Source organism: Petaurus breviceps, unplaced genomic scaffold (assembly GCF_028583685.1).
Source record: "Petaurus breviceps papuanus isolate PSGF00001 unplaced genomic scaffold, PetGlider_PUasm1.0 688, whole genome shotgun sequence".
Classification (NCBI taxonomy): Eukaryota; Metazoa; Chordata; class Mammalia; order Diprotodontia; family Petauridae; genus Petaurus; species Petaurus breviceps.
Genome location: NW_027186457.1, coordinates 8,805,404 through 8,832,250, shown reverse-complemented (window position 1 = coordinate 8,832,250; position 26,847 = coordinate 8,805,404). Strand labels below are relative to the sequence as shown.

At 38.5% G+C, this 26,847-nt stretch overlaps 1 protein-coding gene and 1 pseudogene across 2 annotated transcripts in view; one reads left to right on the top strand and one right to left on the bottom strand.

The window, feature by feature from the left end:
- IRS1 (insulin receptor substrate 1) overlaps nucleotides 1-26,847 on the top strand; it is an 83,999-nt gene that overhangs the window by 13,951 nt on the left and 43,201 nt on the right. Inside the window, exon 2 of one of the 2 annotated variants that reach the window (XR_011171686.1) lies at nucleotides 6,634-6,767. The exons of the other annotated variant lie outside the window; for it this stretch is intronic. The gene's annotated coding sequence lies outside the window, so the exon portion shown is untranslated. The remainder of the gene's footprint in view (nucleotides 1-6,633; nucleotides 6,768-26,847) is intronic. 2 annotated transcript variants of the gene reach the window in all.
- Nucleotides 2,958-4,459, bottom strand: LOC138174347 (uncharacterized; annotated as a pseudogene).

Genomic DNA, 26,847 nt, shown 5'->3' with positions numbered 1-26,847 from the left:
GAAATGGATGACTGATAGATGGTAGATTGACAGTAAGTACTTTGCAAATCTTTTTATTTATTTATTTATTTTTGCTTTTTGGAGGGGGGAAGGTAGGGCAATTGGGGTTAAGGGATTTGCCCAAGTTCACACGGCTAGTTTTTTTGTGTTAAGTGTCTGAGGCTGGATTTGAACTCAGGTCCTCCTGACTCCAGGGCCAGTGCTCTATTCACTGTGCCACCTAGCTGCCCCAGTACTTTGCAAATCTTAAAACACTATAAATGTTAGCTATTATTATAATTTATTTTGTATAGACCTTGATATATATATATATATATATATATATATATATATATATACACACACACACACAGTGACTCTTTGAGGGCCGGGTCTTTAATTTTGGTCTTTCTGTTCCCAGTGCCAAGGACAATGCCCCGCACAGGCAATGGTGCCTAGATGCCCCATTTTGATTGCTTGACCTAGAGCAGCTGTTGTGCCTTATTTACCCTACATTTCCCACTTCTTAATCTCCTCCTTTCCCATTATAAAATTCCCTGTTCTTATTAGGAGGAGGAAGCCAAGATTCTGCTCTTTTTAGTGGAGAAAGTGTTAATGGTAATCAGATCAGTCTTTATTATGCTACCTATTAGGTGGTTATCACTATCTGGGATGCTGTGAAGTACCCAAAAGGTTGAGTAGTACGTGATGTCTTGCTTCCACCTTTTTGGAAACAACTCAACAGTTTCCCAGGCACTCAGTGTATGTGTGTGAAAGGGCACTGGGTCTCAAATCAGATCACAATGTCAAGTTCTTACCATACCATCTACAGACTTTGTGACCTTGGGACAAATACTTGAGCCTCAATTTCCTCATTTGTGCTACCTTAATCTCACAGGCTAATTGTGAAGGCCAAATGAGATAACTCCATTTAAAGTTATTTGTAAACCATAAAATGCACATACACATAAGCTGTTTTTTTTTTTTAATGAACCTCCCATATCCCTACTTGATGCAGTGGTTAGATCACCCAGAAATGTTGTAAGTCAGAGATGTGAATTTGTTCAAACATTTGGATTGTTGCTGATTTTTTTTTTTTTGATGAGTTTTCTCATGCTTAAATAAAGCCCTGAATCTAAAGTTAGCATCTGCAAGGGCTTTTTTTTTTTTGTCTGTGGGTGGTTGATTTTTATTTTTAGTAGAAAAAGATACTAACCCTGTGAACTCTGTCTCTTGTCCTAGGATCCAGATGTAAGTCTAACCTTCTCTGAGGTTTTGTCTTTTCTGTCTTAGGCATTCTCTCTCTCTCTCTCCCTCTCCCTCTTTTTCTGTCTGTCTGTATCTCTCTCTCTGTGTCTCTCCCTCTTTGTCTCTGTTTCTCTTTTTCTCTCTTTTTGTGAATGAATTGACATTACAGAGGAGGCCTTGCATTTTGACCAAAAAAAAAAAAAGTATACTTTTTCAAGAAGTTACTAGCAGCCCTTCACAGAGATATAAATAGGAATCTTTCTTGCTTTCAGTAAGTTTTATATCTTACTATGATTTATTTTAGACTTTAAAATTTGGAAAGTGTTTTCCTCTCAGCATCCCCATGGAGTCTAGAGTATTTGAACAATTATTCCCACTTTACAGATCAAGAAACTCAGGCTGAGAGAGGGAAAGTCATTTGCCCAGGAATCCCACAACTACTAAGTATCAGTAAAGTAATAGTAAACAAATACAGCAGATTTAGTTAAACATCCAGTTGTTTAATAATTCTTCTGAAAGAACTCATGTAGATTCACCTCATCTCAGTTTTCCCACCTTTCTTTGTACTTAGGACAGCAGCTAACAGCATACTTTGTGGATGATCTCCATGCTTTCATTTTATTTTTTTATCTTAAAGTATGTAATTATTTTATTTCTTTGCCCAGGTAGTGAGAACTTAATTTACATAGGAACCTGCAGCTAGTACAACAACCTACAAAGAGAGGTGTCTCCCTAACATGGGGGACCAGGTTTCCAGTAAAGCAAAGATGGGACTAAATGGCTGAGCTCAACACCTCTTTCCCTTTCCTCCCTCCCCCCAACTTCCCCAAAAGAGAAAGCAGTAATCAGAAACAACAGAATAACTAAGGACTCAGAACTTTCTAACCAGCAGCTTTGATGAATGAATACAGAATAAGGAAGTTGAATTTATCAGCTGTTTAGGTGTTCGTGGGATCAAGGAGTGAGCTCCCCGCCCCCCCCCCAGTCTTTCCCATGTACCCATAATGGTAGGGTTTAGAAATGATAGGGAAGGTTCCCATCTATAGTTGGAATGTATGAAGGTTACCTAAGTCTGGTGCAGATAGTTCTTGCTCTGTATTGAGAGAGAGAGAGAGAGAGAGAGAGAGAGAGAGAGAGAAAGGGAAGGAGGGAAAGAGAGAGACAGACAGACTGGGACAGAGATTCTCCGTAAAATCAGTTTAGTGATGTCTATAGTCTGCCCACCCACCTTTCTAATGCCCACAGAATTCAGAGCCATGTTCTGTAAGTAATTTCACCATCCCTAGTATGTTTCATGAGATTGTAGAATGGAAGTTAGTCAGGAGGGTGTAGAAAGGAGGAGTTATATTTTAGGGTTCTGATGCCTGACAAGTTTCTTCTTTGGTTGTCAGGCCTGACCCTCAGTTTAGAAGGACAAGAAGGGAATGGCAAGTGGGATAGAGATGTAGGCTCCTGGCCCAACACCTTTGTAGGAGACATAGAGAAACCAATACTCCCCTTATCCTCCACACTTCATGTCTTTCTGTGGAGTTTAGAAATAAAAGCCATAAGGCAGGCAATAGTGATTATAGTTCTAGGGCCATTTTCCTTCTGAGAATGCTACCTAGGAATATTGGGAGAAGATAAAGCCCACAGTAGGCCTATGAAAGAGATGCTGCCAAGGAGGAATGATAAAAACAAGTTAGGTCAGTCAGTTTGGTAATTGTAGATCATTTTCTTCTGCTTTTCTCACCTACACCCCTCCTACCAATGTATCTAACTGGGTTTCCCATCCCCAGGGTAAGAAAACTGGGAAGTCCTTCCTAGACAGAGATTATCTGAAAAGAACCCCTCTAAATCCTGATACTTCTGTCCAGCACAAGAGACTAATTTGTAGGGTGGGAAGAAGGCAGGAAGGTCTCCCTCCCCACTTCCCAGTAATATATACCAACAACTTCCCCTAGTCAATCCACCAGCTCTGTCCTGCAATGCCTTCTTCCCATCTTGTCCCTTGTAAGCCATGTAGAGAAAATGGTCTTCCTCATGGTTGTCCTCATGAAGTTGGCCCATGGTAACTCTTGGTAGAAGGAGGGATGTAGTAGTGTTGACAACAGTGAGTCTGCTTCTGAATTAAGAACTGAGTAACTGTAAGGTCAGAGGGCACCAAGTACTCCCATTTGTCCAGGTCAGGGACTCTGGTGTTAGGTGCCTTCTCCACAATTGCAGAGACTTTGTCAGGATATTTCTTCCAAATCTTCTTCCCTTTTTTCCAGCACCAGAAAGGGTGGTCCATCTTGTATTGGAGTTTCATGATGCTTCTTAGTATCTCTGATCCCTCTCTGAGGGGTCTGGTTCTGGCAGAATGAATTGATTCTGAGTCTGGCTTCCTCCACATGCTGCCCAGTGAGCCATCTGAAGAGCCTTGACATTGCTAACTGTTGCTGCCCTACCAGCCTGGTGAGAATGCTCAGCATAGAAGTCCCTGGTGGCCCAAGTGGCCCAGACTAGTTATTTGGAATTGTGGTTGGTCCTTGCACTGATCAGAATTCTTAAATCTTTAAAAATTCTTTTTTATGATGTTGTAAAATTAAATTGATATTATAAAATAAAATTGTTCTGCTGCTTCTGTTCCCTTCACTTTGCATCAATTCACAAAAAGTCTTTACAGATTTCCTGAAAACAATCTCTTTCATCATTTCTTATGGCACAATCCTATGCCATTGAATTTATGTACCATAATTTGTTTAGCAATTCCCCAGTTGAGGATGTCCTTGGAGTTTCCAGTTCTTTGCCAGCACAAAAAGAACTTCTCTAAATCTTTTTTGTACATATGGGTCCCTTTCCTCTTTCACTGATCTCTTTGTGTATAGACCTTATAGTGGCATCCCTGGGTCAAAGGTTATGCACAGTTTAGTGACTTTGCAGGCATAGTTCCAAATTGTTGTTCAGAATGGCAGTACCAATTCACAGTGCTACCAACAGTGTGTTAATGTGCCTGTTTTGCCACAGCGCTCCCAGCATTTGTCATTCCCCCTCCCCCTTTTTTTGGCCATCTTTGCCATTCTGATGGGTTTGAGGTGATTTAATTTTTATTTCTTTGTTAGTTATTTGAAGTAGTTTTTCATATAATTGTTGATAGCATGGGTTTTTTACTTTGAAAAATCACCCATTAATGTTTTTTGATGAATTGTAGAATGGCTCTTGAGGCTTCAAAATCCCTTTTGCTCTCTTGCTTCCTTCCTTCCTTGGACCTTAGAGATCATCTAAACCATACCCTTCATAGAACGGATGAGCTGCCTATAACCCAGAGTGGTTAAGTTCCCATAAGTAAGAAGTTAACAGCTCCAAAATCCAAACTCAGAACCTATGACTAAAAGCAAAGTGTTTTTCTACGAAATCACATAGTCTTTCCAAATATCTGTAGTGGAAAAGAAAGAGCAAAGCAGTAAGAGGAGGCTAAGTTTCTGTTCTGCCATTTTCCCCCCTCTCCATTTCCCCCATTCACTCCTCTATCCAGGACTAAGGTAATTTAATTACGCTGGATCTTAGTTACTAACCTAAATGCCTGAAAGCAGAAGGCCAGACCCTGATGCAGTAGAAAGAACATTGATTCAGACTTACAGGTCTTGGAGTCAGAGTCTTTCACTTAATACCTACCAGACTTGGGGTAAATCACTTAACCTTCTCTGGGCCTCAGTTTTCTCATCTGTAAAATGAAGGGGGTTGAGCTAGCATCTTGGGTTTAGAAGTCAGAAGCAATGAATGAACCTTAGAAGATTTGAACTACATGTAAGATTTCTTTCAGCTTTAAGTTAATGAGTGATCCAGGGATCTCTTAACTATCCCCAGTTCTGAGATATGAGATTTTAAGTACAGTGAGGAAAGTATGAAGTAGCAAGGCCATTTGAGTTAGAGACCTTCTTAAGGTTTGAGGGCTGCTGTATTTTCTCTTTTGAATGCAAGTCCAGATTTTGATAAGGCAGATTTACTTATTATGAAAAACAAATAGATGGGTGTATATGTGTGTGGTATATTACTTTTAAATCTCGGATCTAGTCAACATTCACATTTTTGTCTTATCACTGTCAAATGCCTTAAATATTTCTGTCGCCTAATTTCAAGGGAGCCACTTTCTGGCGGAAGGAGAGGATAGATCTCTGGGCTTCCTGTGGAGCATTTGGAGGGCTCCTGTTTGAACTCTTTTCCCCTTCCCTCCCCCACCCTCCCCCCATCACTTACAAAGTTCCCCATTATTTCTTTATCAAGAGAATCTTTCTTTTGCAGTCAGTACATTTTCTCTAGCAAGATTTTTGCTACATAAATATTGTGCTTTTTAAAATAGATAACAACTGTTGATTTTTGACAATATTGTATTTCCATTTTTAGAACAACCTAGAAGTTATTGGAATTAGATTTAAAAATGGCTCATTCATTGATGAACTTCCATTTTAAACAGACGTATATGAAAGAATTATACTCAGAAATATGGAAAACACCCTCCTTATAGGAATCTAGCCCTGCCTTTACTTTTTTTTTTTTTTTTTTGGCAACTTAAGCCTTTGTCCTTCACAAGTTACTACGGGGGAAGACCTTCAGAAGGTGTGCAGGCTTGTATGTAGTTCTTTGAACTGGGTTAGGAATGTGTCTCAAGATGGAAGAATAGCTGTTTGGGGCTTTTTAGCCTCTGGGCTCTAAACTCCCTGGAAGAATGTTATTGTGTCTTCAAAGCCTGTCTCACACTAGGCTTTGTTAGACAAGATCTCTGATTTTAGTGTCTTTGCATTATCAAATACACAACAAAAACACTGAGCTGCTCAGTCTGATCTAATTGAGTGGGGCAGCTTAGATATCCTTGAGCCTGAAAAGTAGGAAGTTTGCAGATTGGTTGCTTTCAATTAATTAACTTTTTTTCTATTAATAGAAAAACTACCCAGAGCTATATTTCTTTCGTTTACTATTTTGTGATAGGTCCAGAGTACTGACAATTTGTAGCACTTTTTGGGGGGGGGGGTAAAGGGGTGCAGTGGGAGTAAGGGAATGATACACTTCATAGTAATTAATATTTATATAGTGCTTCTGTCTGTCTGTTTATCTATCTATCTCCCAACCAAGCGCTGTGCTAAATACTTTATAGTTATCTCATTTGATTCTCACAGCAACCCTGGAAGGTAGGTGCTTTCTTTATCCCCATTTTATAGATGGGGAAACTGAGGGAGAGGTTTCCGGGACTTGCCCACACACTTATCACACAGCTAGTAAGTGTCTTCAGTCAAATTTGAATTCAGGTCTTCTGACTCCGGGCCTGGTGTCCTTTCCATATGAACCACCTAGCTGATAGGTTGGTAGTATTAAAGGAGTGAAATATTTCTTAATTCTGGCCCTTTGATGGACCCGTTATTTCATCACCGTGAGTATTTCTTTCTCCAGTGCAAGGACATCATCCCTCCATGCCTGCTTCTGCTGATTTCTGTTGATGTTTTCTCATAAATCCTCCTGGGAGGCTCTGATGTTTATGGAATACCATACGGTTCATAAAACTTTCCTCACAACAGCCCTACGAGGTAAGGAGTACAAGTATTATTATCTCTACAGATAAGAAACTAAACCTTTGAGACATTAAGTGACATCCAATTGTCTGCAAAGGGGATTTGAACTCGGGTTTGGAGACCTTTCTCTGTTATTTTCACTGTTCTGAGATTCTGATGTTCTGTTCCTCCTGTGGTCTTTCACTCAGTGCCTGGCCGTTTTTGTGGTCATACACGTCTTCATAATGTCTTTGGTTTCTTTGCTGGAGTGCTATGTTCACTGATGGGCAGGGTATCCTGTTTCAGGAAACATTGGCATGTTTGGGCAGCCAGGTGATGCAGTGGATAGAATACCAGGCATGAGTCAGGAAGATTTATCTTAAGTAAGACACTTACTAGTTGTGTGATCCTGGGCAAGTCCCTTAACCTTGTTTGCCTCAGTTTCTCCATTTGTAAAATGAGCTGGAAAAGGAAATGGCAAACCACTCCTGTATCTTTGCCAAGAAAACCCTAAATGGGGTCACAAACAGTGAGACGTACCTGAAATGACTCAACAGTGACCAAAAAATGGCCCATTTCAAGATCATCACCAGAGGAAGGCAGCTGGAATGGCAAGAAGATAAGAGAACATACCATAGCAGGATCAGTTGAGAGAATTAAAAATTCTGGTCTGGAAAAACAAAGTGGGAAATATCCTGATCATCTTGAGATATTTAAAGAGATACTTCATGGAACCAGGGACTTAATTTATTCTGTATGGCCCCATAATAGGACTGATAGGGGGTTACAGAGAGGCAGACTTGGGCCCAGTACAAGGAAGAGCTGCTAGCATTTATGGGTATTTACTCCTATCCATAAATAGCATTGATTATCTTAGAGCAAAATATAGTAAGTGCTCCATCAATGTAAGTTTTCATGAAAGCTGGATAATCACTCACTGGGGATGTCATAGAGGGTTCAGGTTTGCATTTACAGTGGGGAGTCTCTGATGTACTTGAATGAGTTTTGATTCTGTGAAAGTATGATTATTGAACTGGCCAAATAAAATGGCGGTTGATTGGGTATCCAGATGACTTGATGTGTTCTCCCTTCCTCTCCTACTTCTCATGCACTTCTTTTCCTTTCTGTAGTATTGATTCCATCTCTACATTTGAAACCTTATAACTTTTTCCCATGATTTTCAAAACTTAAAAAGTTTTTTTTTGAAATCAAGAAGTACATAGGAAAAAAAGTCTCATAACTATAAAAATAATCACAACTTAGAAAAAGGTTATTTTTCATTGTCGTTTTTGGGTACCTTAAGCAGATTCCTTTTCCCCTCACAATATTTTTATTTTATTCATTCAGAATAAACGATTTTTGGAGTGACAGTGAAACTACCTGTTGAATCCTTATAATATTTTTCAACCGAATGGGAAATCGAGGTTAAAATTAATTAGAACTTAATTATTTGTGGACCTGAATAAAAATCAATGATTCTGCATCTGATTTATCTCAAAGCCTTTCTTGTTTTTATTTTCCATAAAGACACTGCCTGTTTCTCGAAGATGGACACATCTTTTGCCTTGTTTTGATGGGATTTGCTTATGTCTCTGCTTGAAATAGCATCTCATCAGCTTTTATTCTGCTAGTATAATTCTTATGATGTTAATTGCATTTTACAGATTCAGGTCACAGTTTAGCATTTGCATTTGGGTTTAAGGAAATCGGAAATCGAAAGCAGTAAGAAAATTACTAAAAATAATTGTTTTACTCTAGCGATCTCAGTTATTCAGAAGCTAGTTATTAAGCTCCTGGATGGTGTGGGCCCCTTGGGTCTGCATTTTCTTCCTCTGGTTCTCTTGTCTTCCTCTTGGGCATTTCAGTGCTCATTAGTACCTCTGCCACTAGCATGGGTAGGGCTGGGGAAAGGAAGTGAAATTCAAATCAGTCAATTTTGTTAACAGCTCTGCTCAAAAGTGAACTCTGCAAGAGAAGTCAAAAGTGATTGTTAAACTGAGATTTGGGGATTACATCATACATTTAGACCATCCCTCATTTCCATAGATAATTGAGAAAGTGAACTTCAGTCTTAAGACAAAAGTCATGGAATTCCTATTGTTAGAGTTAACTACACCAGCTACAGTCAAAATCCATTTGAACATGGCTTGTTATGAGAAGGATTAGACTATACCCTGAGTCTGGTCATATTCTGGGAAACATAACTATATTCATATGTACATATGTATATATACACATTTGTATATATACATACATGTATGTGTACGTCGATATAAATATATATGCATGTGTGTATGTATGTGTGTATGTGCACATACATATATCAGCTAGGTGATACAGTGGATAGAGCAATGACCTGGAATCAGGAAGACATCTTCCAGACTTCAAATCCATCCTCAGACACTTAGTAGCTGAGGGAGTCACCCAACCCTGATTGCCTCAGTTTCCTCATCTGTAAAATGAGTTGGAAAAGGAAATAGCAAAAGACTCCAGTATCTTTGGCAAGAAAACCACAAATGAGGTTAAAAAAAAGATTTAGACATGATAAAGTCATTCAACAACTATATATATATATCTGTATGTGTGTGTATCTATTTATATCTATATATCTATCTCTATATCTGCAACAACCTTTGGAGTCTATGACCAGACATCTTTTTACATTTTCAAATAACATTTTTTATGCAACTGTCTTAGGAAAATAGGTTAATGAAACTTAAAACTAGGACTTCTTTTCCCTAATTAAAAAAAGAAATCAAACCTTTGTAAAATAAGGAAATTCCTGTGAAATTATATTGTGACTGTTAATTCAGCAAATAGTCAAAATCTATTTTAATACTCTTGCTTTTTTAAAAATAAAGATTGGGCTAATGGTCTGACTGTAATTTTATGAAATTAAAATTATGGCAGTCTTCATTCCTCATTCTCAGGGCCCGTCTTGTTTCTAGTGTAGTCTCTGAAAGAGCTGAGATAATTGTACCATTATTAATGGTTTCAGAGGAATATTTTACAGAACCACATGTGGCTCTTTTTGACACTAAAGATCAAAGTCGTTATCTAATCTGTTTTTTAAATGTACTGCAGGAAGCTACATTTCGGTCTCTACACTTTAGGCACTCCTAGGGGCAGCAACATAGTAGGGACTTGTTGGCCAATCAGTTGATTGATTAAAGGCAAGATATTTACTAAATGCTTATGTAGCGTGAACATGCCTTCTTGTGTGAGTTAGAGGCAAATGGACAAAAGGGTTGACATTAGTGACTTCTTCAAGAAAAAGGAATTGGACCTCCTTTGGGGTCAGTACCCATTCACGCCCTTGTTTGGGGTCATATCTTCACAGGTGTGGCTAGTCCCACTACAATTTCTTGGTTTATAGCAAGGAACCTGAGTCATCAGAAAATGACTCACTGGCCCCCTCAATATTTGAAGATGACCCCTCAACTTTCTCTTAATAAGTTCTATGGCTCCTACTTATGGGCTTTATTTCCCTACCCTTTAATCAATTTTGTGGCTTTTTCCAGAGCCATCATAAAGTTTTCCACATCTTCTTCCAGCTGTGGAGCTCATGATTGGACATGACTCAAATAGAATGGTGTCCAACCAGCACTATGTGATAGAAAACTGGCCTCTTTGTCTCTATACATGATGCCCCTTTTATTTTCCCACATCTGTGCTTATTCTTCTAATGATAGCACTATATTACTCATTTGTGTTTTGCTTGGGGTCCACTGGGGTCCCTGAATTGTTCTAAGTTGTGGTCAGTCGGTTATTCAATCAGTACACACTTGTTAAACACCTACTTTGTACAGTACTGTAAAGGCAAAAGAGAGGCTTTACTCTCAAGGAGCTCACTGTCTGATCTAAATAATTAGCTATTTCCTAGCTTCTAAATGTGTAATAAGGATTCCTCCACCCTCCCTTTAGGTATATTTTTGCTTATATTAAATGAATTTCTTTTAATTTTCTATTTCTACAATTTATCAAGGATATTTGCTTGATATATGCTCTAACTTTACTTGTGCCCTTCTTTAGAACTATGGATATTATTTAAGTCTCAAGTCAAACAAAATAACATTGTTCGAAACATATATCCATGTTTACTTATTTTTTTTTTCAATTTGTAAAATTCCATTAACAGTCATAACATTTATTAAAAACTATAGAAACTAGAACACATTTGATGATTTTCATTGTCATCAGTTTTTCTAGGAAACAATTGTTATTTATAAAAGGGACCTTATAGATCAGGGGCTCTTAACTCTGTGTGTGTGTGTGTGTGTGTGTGTGTGTGTGTGTGTGTCTGTGCACACGCGTTCATACCAGCATGCATTGGACTCTTTTGGCAGCCTATGGGGACCACTATCAGAATAGTGTTTTTAAATGCACAAAATACAATAGATAGGTTAAGACAGGAAGCCATTCATTTTGAAATATTGTGATCAAGAGCTCAGAAAACCCAGTTTCATAGACTCTGGATTAAGAACCTCTCCATAGATCATTTAGTCCCAAGCCCTTATATCACAGGAAAGGAAATTGAGGGTCAGTGAGATGAAGACCTTACCAAAGGTCAAAAGGCAAAGCCAGGACTAGAACCATGGTCTCTCGAGTGCTCTTTCCAGGACATTAACACTTCCTTAGGTTGCCTAACTCAGACCTAGATTGTGTTTGAGCTCTCCAGAGACTGACCCAGTTTATATCTGCATGCCCTGAGCAGATTGCTGTTTGGAAAATGTGGCTGGGGGTGGAATTTCCATCCTTAAGGCATGGTGAATAAGCCCCTGGTCTACACTGTGGAAAGGTCCACTGGGAAAGGAAAAGAAAATGGTCAACATTCATTTACCCAACATTTGAGGGCACCCATGTGCATAGAGGGCAGGTCCTTCTGTCTACCAAAGTAAAACCCTCTCAGGACCACATATTGCTCTTTTATTACTCATTTTCTTCTTCAAGGCTGGCCTGTGCATTCATATTCAATCATATTTTGTCTGTGTGAAGATTTAGGAGGGGCACGGTATGATTCTTTCCCCCTTTTTCCTTCTGGGACAGGCCTCGCTCACCTCTGTGACTTGCGTGTACCAATTCTCATTAATCATATGGAACGTTTGAATGTTAGAACTGGAAGGCCTTTCTCCTTCATTTTACAGATGAGGACACTGAGTCCATAGAGGTTAAATAACTTGTCTCAGGTCACATAGCTACTTAATGAGAGCCAGAACCTTGCACTGGAAGCCCTGTCTCCTGAGGCCTGGGGCCCTCAGGGCTCCTTCAGTACACCAGCTGTCTCTGTTGCCTTTTCCGTGACTTATAATAATGAGGCTGGTTTTGGGATGGTGGCTGTGGGGAGAGAGAGGAAGGGGATTCATCCTAGATCATGAAAGTGTCTGGGTAGAAAGCAAAGCCATACAGCATCCCAAACTTTCAAAAACCATACACATCTTATGTCATTTCCCTTCCCTTCAGAAGAGCCAGACACTCATTAAAAAAATATATATATATATGTATTTTTTTTTTGTCTCTCTAAGAACTGTCTCAGCTTGTCCTGTAGATCTGGCAGTAAGATTCTTTACCGCCTAGATCATAAAAGATTACAACCAGGGATGGGTTTTACCTCTGCGTGCTTTCTCCATATATTTAACTTTGGATTACATCGGTAATTTTTCAAGCACATTCCCTTATAATCTCTCTTGTTGTCTGTACTTGTTGATTGAGAAGGCTACTTGGGATATAAACTCAGCATAGAAAACTCAGGACTGGTTGTTGTGCGTTATTTTCACCAAAATGAGTCTTGGTAAAAATTTTATTATTCATGGGTTGAAGTTTACAGCCCTGGAAATATTTCAAAATATTTCTTCATAGCAACCTTTTGAAGTAGGATGGGGATAGCACCTGGACCTGTGTTTGAATTAGTTTAGGGAGCTCTCTGGTGAGGAAAATTCCTTCTGCCTATGCAGGCTGGCACCTTCTCTCCAACCTGGGCTCTTAGAGAGGTGTCTAGAAGGCTGACGAGTGACTTGCCCAGGATAGGCAGCAAATATTTATCAAGCACCTACTATGTGTCTGAGCTCTGGGGGATACAAGTGCAGAAAGGAAAGAAAGAGAGGAAGGAAAGGAAGGAGAGAAAGAGAGACAGTGCCTGCCCTCAAAGGAGTTTACAGTACAGAAAATAAGTCTGAAAAAGGAGAAGGTCAATCAGCGGTATAGCTGCCCAGCTCCTTCCGCTACATTATGGCGTCTCTCCTGGTATCCTCAGGAACTTAGAGAACATCAAATAGCTTGTAATACTTGGTGTCTCGTGCTCATTTGCAAACCACATGTCATTGTGGGATTCATTCAGTGCAGACGTGGATGGTATCCTCTCTAGACACTGTGTGATGTTTTAATTAGATACTCTCTGTTCTCCAGTCTCTACATCCAAGGGGGAATTGACACGATCGGACTCTATTTGCATTGAGAGCCTTAGCAGCCCCCTGGAGGACATATATTTGGCTATTTATGAAACAGCCTTGCCTGTGAACTAAAGGGCCGAAAGCGCTCCTCACACATGAGGTTACATGGGCAGTGGTGGCTTTTTTAGCCTTTCAGAGAAGACCGCACTCTTAGGAAATTGAGGGTTAATAGTCCTCCTCAGGATGGTAAGTGATAGATTATATTTTAAGTAGCCCGAACTTCCTATGAGCTTATGCACGTACACACACATACACACACACATCTTTTTATTTAGAATCAGCCTTACTGCGTGTTTCCAAAAAATCTTTGAGTCTGCAAAATATTTTCATTGGCACCTTGGTGCCACCTTTTCCTTCTCCTACCAAGATCTCCCTCCCACTGCTCTCAGTTTGCTTAGACTTAGAGCAAAAGTGTCTCTCTGCAGCTCATACATCCCTAGTCTCAATTCCCCTACCTCCCATAAGCATAGTTTAATCTCTGTGTAATGCAGCATAAACCTAAGGAAATTTAAGAATTTGGAGGTCCAGAGTTGTTTGAATTCTTCATCTCCTTCTCCCACATCCACTAGGATATAAAAGTACATTTGATTTGATTTTTTGTATCTTATTGAATTTTTTTTTCTGATAGCTCTTCTGTCCTTAAATTTCTAATTTGTGTGACTCTAATGTGAAAAGATACATGAAGTTCACTATTGGAGGGAGATATTCTTGTCATGAAGAATGAATAGGTTTTACTATCAAATCCTGGAGATCTGGGTTGCATTTATAGGCTTGATAAGGAACAACCCCCCCCCCCCCCCCAAAAAAAAAATTCACTTCTATCCAGTGATTTTTAAGCAGAAAATACAAATTAAATGCATACAGTTTAAAGCATATTTATGTTTTGTTATATGTTTGTTATGTTTTGATAGGGTATGTGAGTAGTTTCTTTGCTTTTAATTTTTAAAAGCATCATTCATTTGCCAGTCAGCATTTACTGGGATGTTTCCTGTTACCACAATTCTTGCTGCTAAATCTTCTAAGGTTTAGGCCCAGATGTTACCGGTGGCCAGGTGGTCCTTGGTGCTAGCCAGGGCCAGGATGGAAGAGAGAGCCCTGATGTGGACCTGTGCCGCTGCAAGAAATAGGTGAAAAGCAGATCAGATTTTAGAGCAATGCTGATTTCCTTTGGCTAGCTGGATCAGCTGTTCGAATTTGGTCATAGAAATCTGAACTGCACAGCTGACCAGGCCCAAAGAGAAAGGAAGGGTGTGAGAAGGGAGCAGGGAGAGGGGGAAAGTTGGCCAGATATTGTCTCTTCTTGCATGTTCACTGTAATTAGAGTAACTTTGATAGTGTTGGCTGCTGTTTGTGTTTTCGTGTTTGTTCATATGTTTTTACCCTGAGGAAAGGAAAAAAAAAAGTTAAATATGGGCTGTTGTGGGTTGCTCCTTATTTAAATTTGTCAGTGTCAAAACAGAGAGGCCGCCATTCAGGGCATGGTACAACGTGGCTGCCCCCAAAATTTATAGCTGGTACTTTTCTTCTGGGTCTAGGGCTTATTCAGTTAGCTATCCAGAACTGTAACTACTGTGGTTTAGTAAATTCACATTCATTTCAAAATTTACTCAGAATGCCTGATTACAGAAATATAAAGAAAAGGCCAAAGAAAGTTGAGTAGAGTAAGAGAGAGGAGAGGTTCTCTAGGTGGGCATCTGTTCAAGGTCACTGACCTAGTTGCCAAGAGCAGATAATTAGTTATTTTTGTTTTTGATGTAGGATAAGAGTATTGGACTGATGGGTGGGTGGTCACTTTGGGGGGTTGCTACCGTGTTTCCCCGATAATAAGACACTGTCTTATTAAATTTTTTTGACAGAAAAACACCAGAGGGCTTATTTTCAGGGGAGGGCTTATTTTAATGAACATTGACAGCAATTTTAATAAACAGGTAAATGTGAACAAAAAAATGTACCTTTATTCAATAAGCAAATCACTGGGGAAGAACAGGATGACGCGCTCACTGCTGCAGCTCTGATTGGATGCAGCTCGGAGCGCGGCGTGCGTTTCACCCGTAGCAATCTCAATAGGGCTTATTTTCAGGGGAGGGCTTATTTTAGAGGAATCTTACACAGTAAGGGAAGGGCTTATTTTCGGGATAGGTCTTATTATCGGGGAAACACGGTACATTGGTGAAGGTGTATTATAACTGTATCTCACTAAAATAATACAACAGACATACACAATGGTCAAGAGTTGGTGTGATTCTTCAGGGACCAAACCAGCCTGTTAAAGGTTGTTAGGATGCTTGTGGGGTTTGAGACTAACCAGATTTTTTTAAATTAAATTTTGCTCAATAATAGAAATTATAATGAAGTTCCATTGCTTGTGTGTGTATCACATCAGCTACATTTCTCATAAATGTATATAATTTTTGAACTAGGAAAGACATTAGGTAACTTTTGCATTTCCTTCATTTTACAAATGAGGGAACTGATGCCCAAAGAAATTTAATGACTTGTTCAGGGTCCTATTGAATTGGTGGCAGAAGTGGAACTGGGTGTCTTCTTTTATTTCTGCCACACCACAGTATATCAGACAGAGCTATCATGAGCAAGTCTGCTACCAAAAGGCACCCAAAAGAATAGCTGGGGCAGAGGGGGAGGGCCTCAGAGAAGAGTCTTTGGACTTAGAGACGTAAAACCCCATTGGGTCAAAGACCTTGGGATACCATGAGGTTATGTTGGGGGGATAACTGGGGGGTGTGTGTGTGTGTGTGTGTGTGTGTGTGTGTGTGTGTGTGTGTGTGTAAAGCTGTTTTCACTAATTATTCTCTCTAAAAAAAATTATTCTTGTTTCTACTGAAGTAGTGAAAGTACCTCCTAAATTTCAGTACCCCAAGGCACAGCTCTAGTCACCCTGCCCTAGTTACAGATCTCTGTATTTCAAACTATATTTAGTTATGTACAATAGCTTCCATGCTTGGCCTGCTCACTGAATATTTTGTCACAAATACATAGCAGTAGTGGTTTCATCCAGAATAACAAACATTGATACTTAACTTTTATATGATTTTAAGACTTAAACCCTATGCTTTCGTAAGAAATAGGACTATGTTAAATTGTATTTTTTTTTCACCTAATAGGAACATATACTCAGATTCATTCACCTATCATAAGAGATGTCAGGCTCCTCTGTTTTGATTGGCCTTGCACTTGTTCTTACATAATTATCTGGTTTCTTGGAATCTTAAGATTTGAAGTAACCTAGAGATAATGAATAGGGTGAATCTTTTCCCATTAGCTATGGTGTTACCACTTAAATGATAGCCTTGTTAAAGTACCTGGGTTTCATAATGATAGGTTGATGGACTGTAGATTTTCAAGTATGTGTGCTGTCTCTGATGTGTTAACACTGCCGTATATCACTCAGTGTTTATGAAATTCTTTGGAAGCCCAGTATGACGTCTATCACAAGCACATCTAGGTTCCTCAGTTGTGATACTGTTTCTGGTGCGGCAGTACCATAGATCAGTAAGTTCTGTACATTGGGTATGATTCTAGTCTCTCAAAGAGCATTCTGGGTTACCTCGGTTTTATTTCTGTTGATTCCCAGATGGGATGTTTTTAGTGGAAGTGTTCAGTTCTACATTCCCAGGGATCAGCTTTCTCAGGGTATTGACTGATAAGTAACCTAGGCATCTCAAGGTCATTTTGCTAGTCTGAAATTCAGTGCTGACTCTGCCAAGTGGCATACCATTATGTAGGACTAGTATAAGAGTATAATTACCAAAATATAGAAGTTCCTGAATGAGGATCTCAGTGACTTGTGATAATATTGAAATAAGAATATTCTTATTGTTAGCTTGTTTTCCAGGTTCTTTCTGTGTCTTCAAACATAGTTACATAAAAGAGATTGATTAGCAATGACCCTGATAATTGTAACCCAGGATTATGGCAGCAGTAGGGGAATAGGTCAGGTCAGGCATGCTTAGTTGTGGTGATGCAGTCAGCTCTGCTAACTTGAAGTAGTGTCAGCATCTTAGTAAACTCCTCAGGACACCCAGACTTGTGCCAGAGACATCTACTAGTGATTTCAATACTTTTTAAGGTCACTAAATAGTTTAGAGGTTGAAGGAGTTTTCCTAAACAACTTTTAGCTCATCACAGTGTAGAAAGACCTAAATAACTTCATCTATTCATTGACTGCCTTTTTGCCTTTGGGCTTCATAAATGATTGCATGTTTAATACTTTTTAGGTTCATAAGGAATAATAAAATTGATTGGAAATGTGTGACTAAAATAGTATACTGTTGAAAAGGCCACTGTATGTGCCAAGACCTCCCAAATTCCTATCTCTAGATGGATGAGGGCCTTACATCTTTTCCAGCTCTGAAGTTCCATTCCATTCATTCTAGAAACCATTTTGCATGTGTGGAAGGTAAGGAAAGAAAGAACTTCCCATTACAAATTTTTGATCCATACCTTTTTTGGTGATATATTAGTAAACTTAGCCACAAAGTCACATACTTGGATAGGAACCAACCAACCACATCTGGACTGAATCTTCATAGTTAGAGTTCCTTATATCCCTTAATTAGAGCCCTACAAGGGTTGGTTAAAGGGTTACTACAAGATGGCCTCATCTCTAACCATGCCCCATTATGTCATCCTGGCCCCTGAGATACATGCCTGAGAAACCAGTCTGTCTAGGTACTGGGTGTGGACTTCTTGGGACTCACTTTGTAGAACTTCATCCCAGTTTGACTTTCGATGAGCTAATAGTCCAAACCCTAGGCTACCCTGTTCTGCACCTTAGTTCACATAACTGACTCTTATACTCTGGCTCACTTGAAGCCTGGGTCTCTGTTTTTCTATAATGAATGAATCAGATCCTTCTTCCTGAGATTCTCAATACAAGTAGTCTTCTAGCTGATGAATTAAAATTAGGCTTTAGCAAGAAGATTTTGTTTAGTTTTTCCCCCTCCCCTCCATGTCACCTGAAATAACCTATTACTCTCCTGGCCCTTATTTTTAGATTAGCCTTTATTTTTGAACTCTTATATTGAGTGGTTTTTAGGGTATGAAATCTAAATTTAGACTTGCTGATAACACATGGCTGCCAGGGGACTGGCACCTTGTGGAAGCTTGGGTGTTTTAGGAACCAAAGTTTTATTTTACTTTAATTCTCTAATCGCCTGTATATTATACCAGATAGCATTAGTTTGAGTCCATAACCACATTTCAGAGTACTGGTTAGCCATCATTTTTAAAAGTGTAAGGAAGTTATATGCCAGAGACGAGGTATATAAAAATAACCAGAACACTTTCTTTAAAAAAAAAATGTTTATTTCTCCCTACTTCACCAAGAAATGGTGATAGATGAATTTGCTTTTAATAGTACCCTTTTTGTATTGTTTGCTTTTCTGGGCGGTGCTGGTGGCAGCATGTGTTGCTTCCAATTCATAGTCTGCTACAGCATCTTTCCCAGTCATGTGGGTGGGCTGAGGGAATCTCATCTAGCTAGAGATCTCAATTATCTGATGCTGCTTTCAAAAAAAAAAGGAAAAAAGAGAGAAGGGTCTTCGCTTTCCTTTCAAAGACAGTGCTTCTTACAGTGCTTCAGAGTGAGAACTGTGATATACGTGAGGCCGGTGATGTACGATCCCTCTCTTTGAAAGGTGTGTCCTCTGGTCCAAGCAGCTTCCATAGAGGCTTCCAGAGCTTGAGTTTGGAGAGCTTGAAGGAAAGCAGATTGATTTGGGCAGGCTTCAAGGGAGGTCCAGTAGATGGTCTGAAGAGACCTCAAGGGAATCCCTAGATTAATCCAGCTTTTCCTTGCCTCTTTCATTCCCTGAATCTCTCAGTGTGGACCAAGCCTCAGTAGAGGTCACAGTGAGCGACTAAAGTCCAGGGGTGCGGAAACTGCATCCTCAAGGCCACATGTGGCCTTCTAGGTCCTTGGGTGCAACCTTTTGACTGAGGCCAAGTTTTATAGAACGAATCCTTTTACTAAGGGGATTTGTTCTATGAAGTTTGGAGTTAGTCAAAGGGTCCCACTTGAGGACCTAGAGGGCCACATGTGGCCTCAAGGCCTCAGGTTCCCCACTCCTGGACCCTAGAGCAAATTCCCAGTTTCTGCTCTTGACTTCTCATGTGTGAAAGCATAGGGAGTATTAGGGGTAGTTTCTAGCCAGCCACAATGAGAGATGTTTTAGCATACCAACAACCTGTGTCATCCATCAGCCATTGGATCAATTCTCTCTATGGTCATCTGAATGTTTATAGTATCATCCTTACCAACTCTTGGAGGATGAGTGAGATTGTCTGCCAACATTCCTGTTAAATGATAGAGTGCTGGGTGGCTGTCCTTTTTATGCAGTGGAAATAAGGCACAAATTTTTACCAAGGATTACTGCCATCATACACACCAACTTGTTCAGTGTTGTATTTAAAGGTAAAGGTATTTGAAGCATGCAACATCAAAATTTCAGATTAACATTTCCCACTGCTAAGATTCTGTGGGAGAGGCAATATATAGAGGTATGGATTCCATGCTGGACCTGACCTGATACTATGTGACCTGGGGCAAGTCTCTCTTAATGCTTTGATAACTTTTAAAATCCATAAGTTATAGAAGGATTGCCGTCTTCATAGATGGAAGAAGTTCCTTGTGCCAGTGAAACCTGAGAGGTCCTTGGCATACCAAATAAAAAGAAATGAGGTTGGCAGGTAAGGGTTTCTTTATGATGGTATCCCAAACTCAGTGTTTTAAAGCTGATAATAAAACACGTACTGCTTCATATCCTTAGGGAAGAGTTAATTTGTGTCTCTTGTTGCACCTAATGTTATAGAAAAATCAATTAGACAGCTTGATAGTTTCCTATTCTGCACGCTGATATGTGTGGGTCACTATCTCATCTTGATTTCAGAATAAACTCTGATTTTTATTGTGATCAATTACTTTGGGATTCACTTATGAAACTAATGCCACAGACCCCCATCAATTGAGCAATTCACTGTTTACTGAGTATCTTGTATTTTTCATGGTCTGGACCACGTACTGGGGATGTAAAAGCAACCAAACATGTCTACCTTCAAGGGGATGTGCTCCTCCAAGTATTATGGGATAATATTTGTAAAACACAATAGGCACTATATAAATGCGTATTCCTTTTGTCTGTACTCCTTGAAATAATCTGACATAAATGAGAATAATGCAAATGAGTACCTACTTGTTCTTTAAGTTCGTTTTCCAGTGGTAATATCAGAGTAACTTGGAGTTATGCATCACATTTATCTCTCCATTATTCCTTGTTAGATTGACTGGAATGAAAGGCAGAACTAGTGGCCTTGGTAAATTATTTTTCCTCTGGAAAGCCAATTGGCTGAGATTAAATGTACGACCCTTGTTTCATTAGTTCGTGTTACAAACTACCAAGTTTTTGTAGTTTTAAATTAATCATTTTGAAGTAAATGCTGTCTGAAACATACTTTCCAATTTCCCGTGGAAGATATTCCCCAGATTTCCATAGAGTCAGCTGTTGTTAGAGTCAGCTGCAAATACCTTATCTGCTGGGTGGACTGTCTGCAAAGAACTGGAGTTCCCACCCTCCAACTGCCCCCTTAATTGTCCCGTCAAATGTCAGTGATAGAACCAAGCAGAAAGGAAGTCTTAGACCATGTCTGGGTGGGGAGGGAGGACGAGAGTAGGGAGAGGGAATGCATTTACATGGTTTTTGCACTAAATTATGTCTCTGACCATATTCCAAAAGTGATTTTCACTTTTCTGACCATATTTCAAATATAAGTGATTTTTTGATTATCTTTTTTGTATATTGTGCATCTTTCCTCAAACTTCATTGACAGGCATATTCCAGAATTCAGTACAAGTCAAATCCTGCCCAAATAATTTTCGCGTGCTGATAGTTTATTGTAGTTAATGTTTCTCAAAATAAGTGGGCTTATTAGATTGGAATTTGGAAATCATTTTGAGATATCTTTCAACTCTAAGATGTGATGATTTGAAAGTACTTTTTAAATGCTGTTATAGGAATCCTCTCTTTTGGGTACACTTCATGACAAAATTTCATTCTTAATTTTTAAGCATGTATGTGGCCATCTTCCTCACATTAGCTGCTGTGTGTGTGCTAAGGGCATGCAAGGTGATTTTAATGTTAGCTTAAACCAAACTCTCCTGTAAATCTACTATAAGCCAGACAAATATGGTGGCTGGATTATCTGACCTTTACGGTTACCAATATCACTCACCTCCTCTATAGAGGAGAGTCAGAGTGGTGATTCTAATTATACTATTTAGTCCTAATCTCCTTATATAAGCAACACGCTTCAAGTTCAACTGTTGTTTTTTTGACCAGAAAAAATACCATATTAAAAAGCACAGTTATTCCAAGAATAATGTATTAGTGAAGGACATTTGGTATTGTTTCAGAGACTTAGTTTCAAAGCATGAAGTGATTGTGGGAGGAGTGTGTGTGTGTGTGTGTGTGTGTGGTTTGTGTGTGTGAGAGAGAATTTAAAATTTTTTAAAAATTTGATTTTTTAAAAGAATAAGGTAATAGGAACTGTTATGTGGATGAGAAAAATAGTCTCAAATGAAGGAAGGGTTGGCTGATATCATAAAAGCCAAGAGTGAGAAAAGACCACAAAGGCTTTGATACAATTTTTTTGTTGTTGGATTGAGCAATTCTGATGAAGGATGTATGGCCGTTAAAGCTTTCATTGTGCTATTTGGAAGAAATATGTCCTCCTTTGGGAAAAAAATCCATTCAAACTTAAGATTTGTGTGTTGGTAAATTCATTCTTCTTTCTAGTGGCTTTCTGAGGGGTGACCGCCAAAATCTGAGATGTGGCATCCATGGCATTTTTTGTGGGTTTTGTTTGTTATATTTTTGGCACAAATTTGGGTAGTAGCCTTCTCAGAGAGACTTAATACAGTACTTTCAGAGTTTTGCATAATTTTAGGACTGCAGAAGCCACAGGATGGTATAAAAAGAAAACCCCAAAAATGTAGTAATTTGAATAAAAAGAAACTAAAAATAGACCAGTATGGGAAATGTTTAGAAAATGGTAAGTGGAAACTAACTAGGAACTCAGTAATTCATTTCTTTCTCTCTACATAACCCCCCCCCCCCATTCTGCTTTTCTTGATTCGTGTAGTGAATTTTGCCCCTTGGAAACTTTCCTCTTTTTATCTTTTCATTCAGAAAATTACTTGCTTTGTTCTAAAAGCATTTGAAGGAAGATAATGATAACAGAATACAATTGCTCTCTGATTTTATTCTTTCCTTGGGAAGTTCATTCTTTGGAGACGCTATTTTGCAAAATTAACATTTCATGGTTCTTTTGGCAGCAAACCATCTTGCTAATAGTGCATGTTGGGTGTTGAAGTGTTTTTTCTGCATTTTTAGGGTTTATGTCTAGAATCCACTTTTGAAAGTAGACCAAATATTTCAGCACTTTTTCTGTGAAGTATGTAAAAGTTTTTGTAAACCTTAAGGTGCTTTTCATTTACTTTAACATTTTTGCACTACTATTATTGTTGTTTCTATTACTATTAAAAATATGTCACCAGTGCCCTAAATAAATAATTTGTGTGATTTGGGCATTGCACTTTTGACCTTTTGTCTCTTGGTTTGCTCTTACTATACTTCAGACTAGAAGCTTCTGGAGGATTGGTGCTTGTATCTCATTGACAATATCATTTCATCTTTGATAATTTCAACCTTGTTTGATGATGACATCACGTCAGAATGCTGTATTCTAACAGGGGTGGGGTAAATTAGTCTTCATAGAGGAGAGGATTTAAATTACTTAATTGAATTCACAAAAAATCAGATAAGAATCTAGACTTATTTTTTTTCCTAGGGAAAAGAATGCAGTGACAATTGTTGCAACCAAATGGAAACTTTTGAAGGCTGTAATTTATATTTAAAAACCTATTTCTCAGTAAGCATGAATTGTATTGATAGTGTCACCTCTGACTCATAGCGTGGCTCTGGGCTAACCTCCTTGGGGTAGCAGTGGTCCTTAGAGAAGCAGTGCTTCCCTTCAGGAATGGATTCCCTAGGCAGAATGAAATCCAGAAAATCAGTCAGAAATGACCTCAGAGATCTTCTAACTAGTCCAACCCATACCTAAAGAAAAATCAGTTCTACATCAAACTCATCAAGTGGTCAGTCAGTCAGTCTTTGCAAAGATCCTTAGTGAACAGAAACTCACCAACTCACAAGGCATCCTATTCCGTGTCTGAATCGTACTTTTGAATAGTTTCAAGAGATTTTCCTCCTGTCAAGCCTAAATTTGCCTCATTGCAACTCCCACGTAGAGTGATAAAGTCAAAAGTATGCCAGGTACATAGTAGGTGCTTAAAAAATGTTTGCTAGTTGGTTGGTTGATTTGGAGTTGGAGCACCTGGGTTTGAGTTCAGCCTTTGTCTTTGGTGTTACTTGGACTCTGAACCTTAGATTTCCTTGTCTGTAAAATGAGAGGGTTGGGCTAAGTGACCTCAGAGGTCCTCTCTAGGCCTAAAGGCATGATCTTATCACCAGCTTCCTACTGTATTGGTGTAACCCTTAGTTATTTGCTTTTGATTAGGTACACATTGCCCATGTAATCCAGTAAGGTGTGATTTTGGTTAAAAAGAATTGGAAATAGGAAGTTCCATGAAACAGAATAGAAAATAATACCATTGGCATCCAGTGTTAACTCATAATAAAAATGCTGTAGTTTTTTCATGGTTCCTAAATAGTCATTTAATTCTGACTAATCTTAGATATAGTTTACTCTTGATTAGTAGATAACATTAAGTCTTGAAAATTTGAGACATCTGTGTCAAACAGAAATTCTTTAGGGCAAAGGCATGTTTTTGGTTTGTTTTTGGGGGGTGGGTGGGGTGGAGTGGGCCTATGACACACAATACAATTGGTGCTTAATAAATGCTCTTTGATTAAATGGCTTGTTGACTTTGTACTTTGTATGCAGAGAGAGGCCTTTGCTCATTTGAAGCTTGAGAATGTGGCTATAGTCTAGTCCCAGTATTGAATAAACCTTTGGGAAAAATCGAATTTGGAAAGTGTTTATTTAGATGGGCATAAGGAGAAACAAAGTGGACCATTTGCCAAATTTATGTGATAATGGATCTAGTTTTAAATGAATTACCAATATACCAATATATCCCTATTAAACTTGAAGTCTTTCAAACACATTCAGTACATAATTTAACCAATTATAAATGATTTTTGTTAGCTAGTATTTTGAATTATCCTTAGCATAAGTAACCAAGGGTTGACAGTATATTCATATTCCTGCTGACATATAATATGTCAATAATATAATATAATAAAAAAATAGCTTCCGTATATATGTCACATTGCCCCATTTTTTCCACATGACAACCTCATGATGCAGAGAGTTGAAGCTTTGTTATCCATGTTTCTTGATTATACTTAATTTGACTTCTAAGTTTAATTGCACATTGATCACCCATGGTCGAAACTTTGAAGTATCAGTTTTCATCAAAGCAGTGTGGAAAACCCTAGTAATTACTAGGTTTTGCTGCACATACACAGCAGGTATGCCTGGGCTTTTGCTTTATTTTAGTTTTTCAGCATTGGGCTGCACAGGGGTAGCTTGCAAAGATTTCCTCCTTCAGTATATACATCTTATGAAATTCTTGTAAATGATAACATTGGATTTCAGGAGGCATTTCTGATGGCAAGTTACTTTCCAGGTTGTAGCATGGCTCTGATACATAATAAATACTTAATAATTGTTTGATGACTTGACTTTTGAAAAAGTATCGTATAATATAGGTAGGTGGCCTAGGAGATAGAGGGGTAGGTTCAGAATCTTGGAGGCCTGAGTTCAGATTTGACCTCAGATACTTACTGGCCTTTAACCTCTCTGTATATCAGTTTCCTCACCAGTTAAAACTGGGATAATAATAACAGCTACCCCCCAGGGTTGTTATGAAGATTAAATGAAATAATTTTTGGAAAATGCTTTGCAGACATTAAAGTGCTATGTAAAGTCTGGTTATTAATATTATTTTTGTCCTTAACTGTCTTTCTTAATGGAAAGAAAGGTTTTTATGAATCTGTTGATGCTTATAATAACTAGGCTGGAGGGGCTTGTCATTGTGGGGTAGGAAATAGGGAAACAGAATGCATATATATCTACATGCAGGCTTTCTGTATATATTACAAAATCTATCCCAGCTGTGCTCATACTCCTGTAGAAGTGTGTTGAAGGCTTGTTTATGACGTAAGGGCATTCCAGATGGGTAAGGATATAAATGATAGGTTACGATTTTTAGGAAGCAAGGGGATTTTTTTAAAGTATGATCTTATGTATTTATAATCAAACATAAACCAGGGTGCCATCTTACTTGTCAATCACAGGATACTTTCCAAGTTACTATTTTGCAGATAATTTATTTAAACATTTTCACCTTCATAAGGAATAGAAAGAAGCTTCCAAATGCAAAACGTTCTAAAGGCAAAATGAAGGTTTTCATTTATTTTTAAATGTTCTCCTTTAGTAAAACTGTGCTTATGGTTTTTGAGGGTTATAATTCGATTTCCAAATTTACTTAAGTCAAAAAAAGTATTAAGTTTTCATCAAGCTTGAGTAGTGTTAATTGTATGTAGCATGGATCATTTTTCTGCTTCTTTGTGTGACTATTAAATCCAATCCAAGTCTGTTCAGATGTTCCAATATTTTTGTATTAGCCAAAGAATTTCAACATGTTTTCTTGGTTTAGTGACGCATGGCACTCCTCAAGTATTGACATTTTATAATGACTTCTGATATCCTGTATTGTTCTCCAATCCCGAGAAAAAACCCTATCGCTAATGGCAGTATTGGTCTTGAGCCTTCCTCCATGCATGATTTGTTTTGCGTAGTCTTTAATGGGTCTGGAAAGATGTATCTACCTTAGCCATAACTATTCTTCCCTACTCATGTGATACCCATTCAACTTCAGTGCAGAAATAAATGTCAGTGCATACCAGAATATAAGAGGTGCTGCAGGGTTTCCGAATTTGATTTGCTACAGCTGCTGTTCAGCGGTTATTGTTTCAGGACGCTTCCCAGCTGCCATGGTTAATAGAATGTATGTTTAAAGTCTTCTTGTAGCTCTAGGCTGAAGAACTTCAAGCTGATACATTTAACAAGTTTTTTTTTTTTAATGCTTTCAGAGCACAATAGCTTTGGACTCCACAAAAAAAATTTTTTTTGTCTTTGGGCATTGTTTGCTTCTAAGAAAAATGCATTTACCAAAATCCAGGTTTTTTTCCCCAAGCTTATGAAGTTATATTTTTCGGGAATATGTTTCACAAACCACATGGATGCTCAATCTTACATCCAATCATCTTACATCCAATCACTACTCTTTCTTAAATGTGTCCATACAGTACTACAGATGTTGTTTGATCAAGACAGAGTACAGTGGACCTATCTCCTTAGTTCTAAACTCTTTGCCTCTTTTAATGAAACCTACAGTGGCATTAGCTTTTTTGATGACTTATCATTCTGATGATACATCCACAGTTCACTACCATGGATTGGAAAAACTTTTATTTCAGATACCGTTTGCTGATGGTGCTGATTCTAGGTTCTGCTTTGAGACATGTGTAATGGTTTTTTCCTTGTAGTATGTAGTTTTAGATACT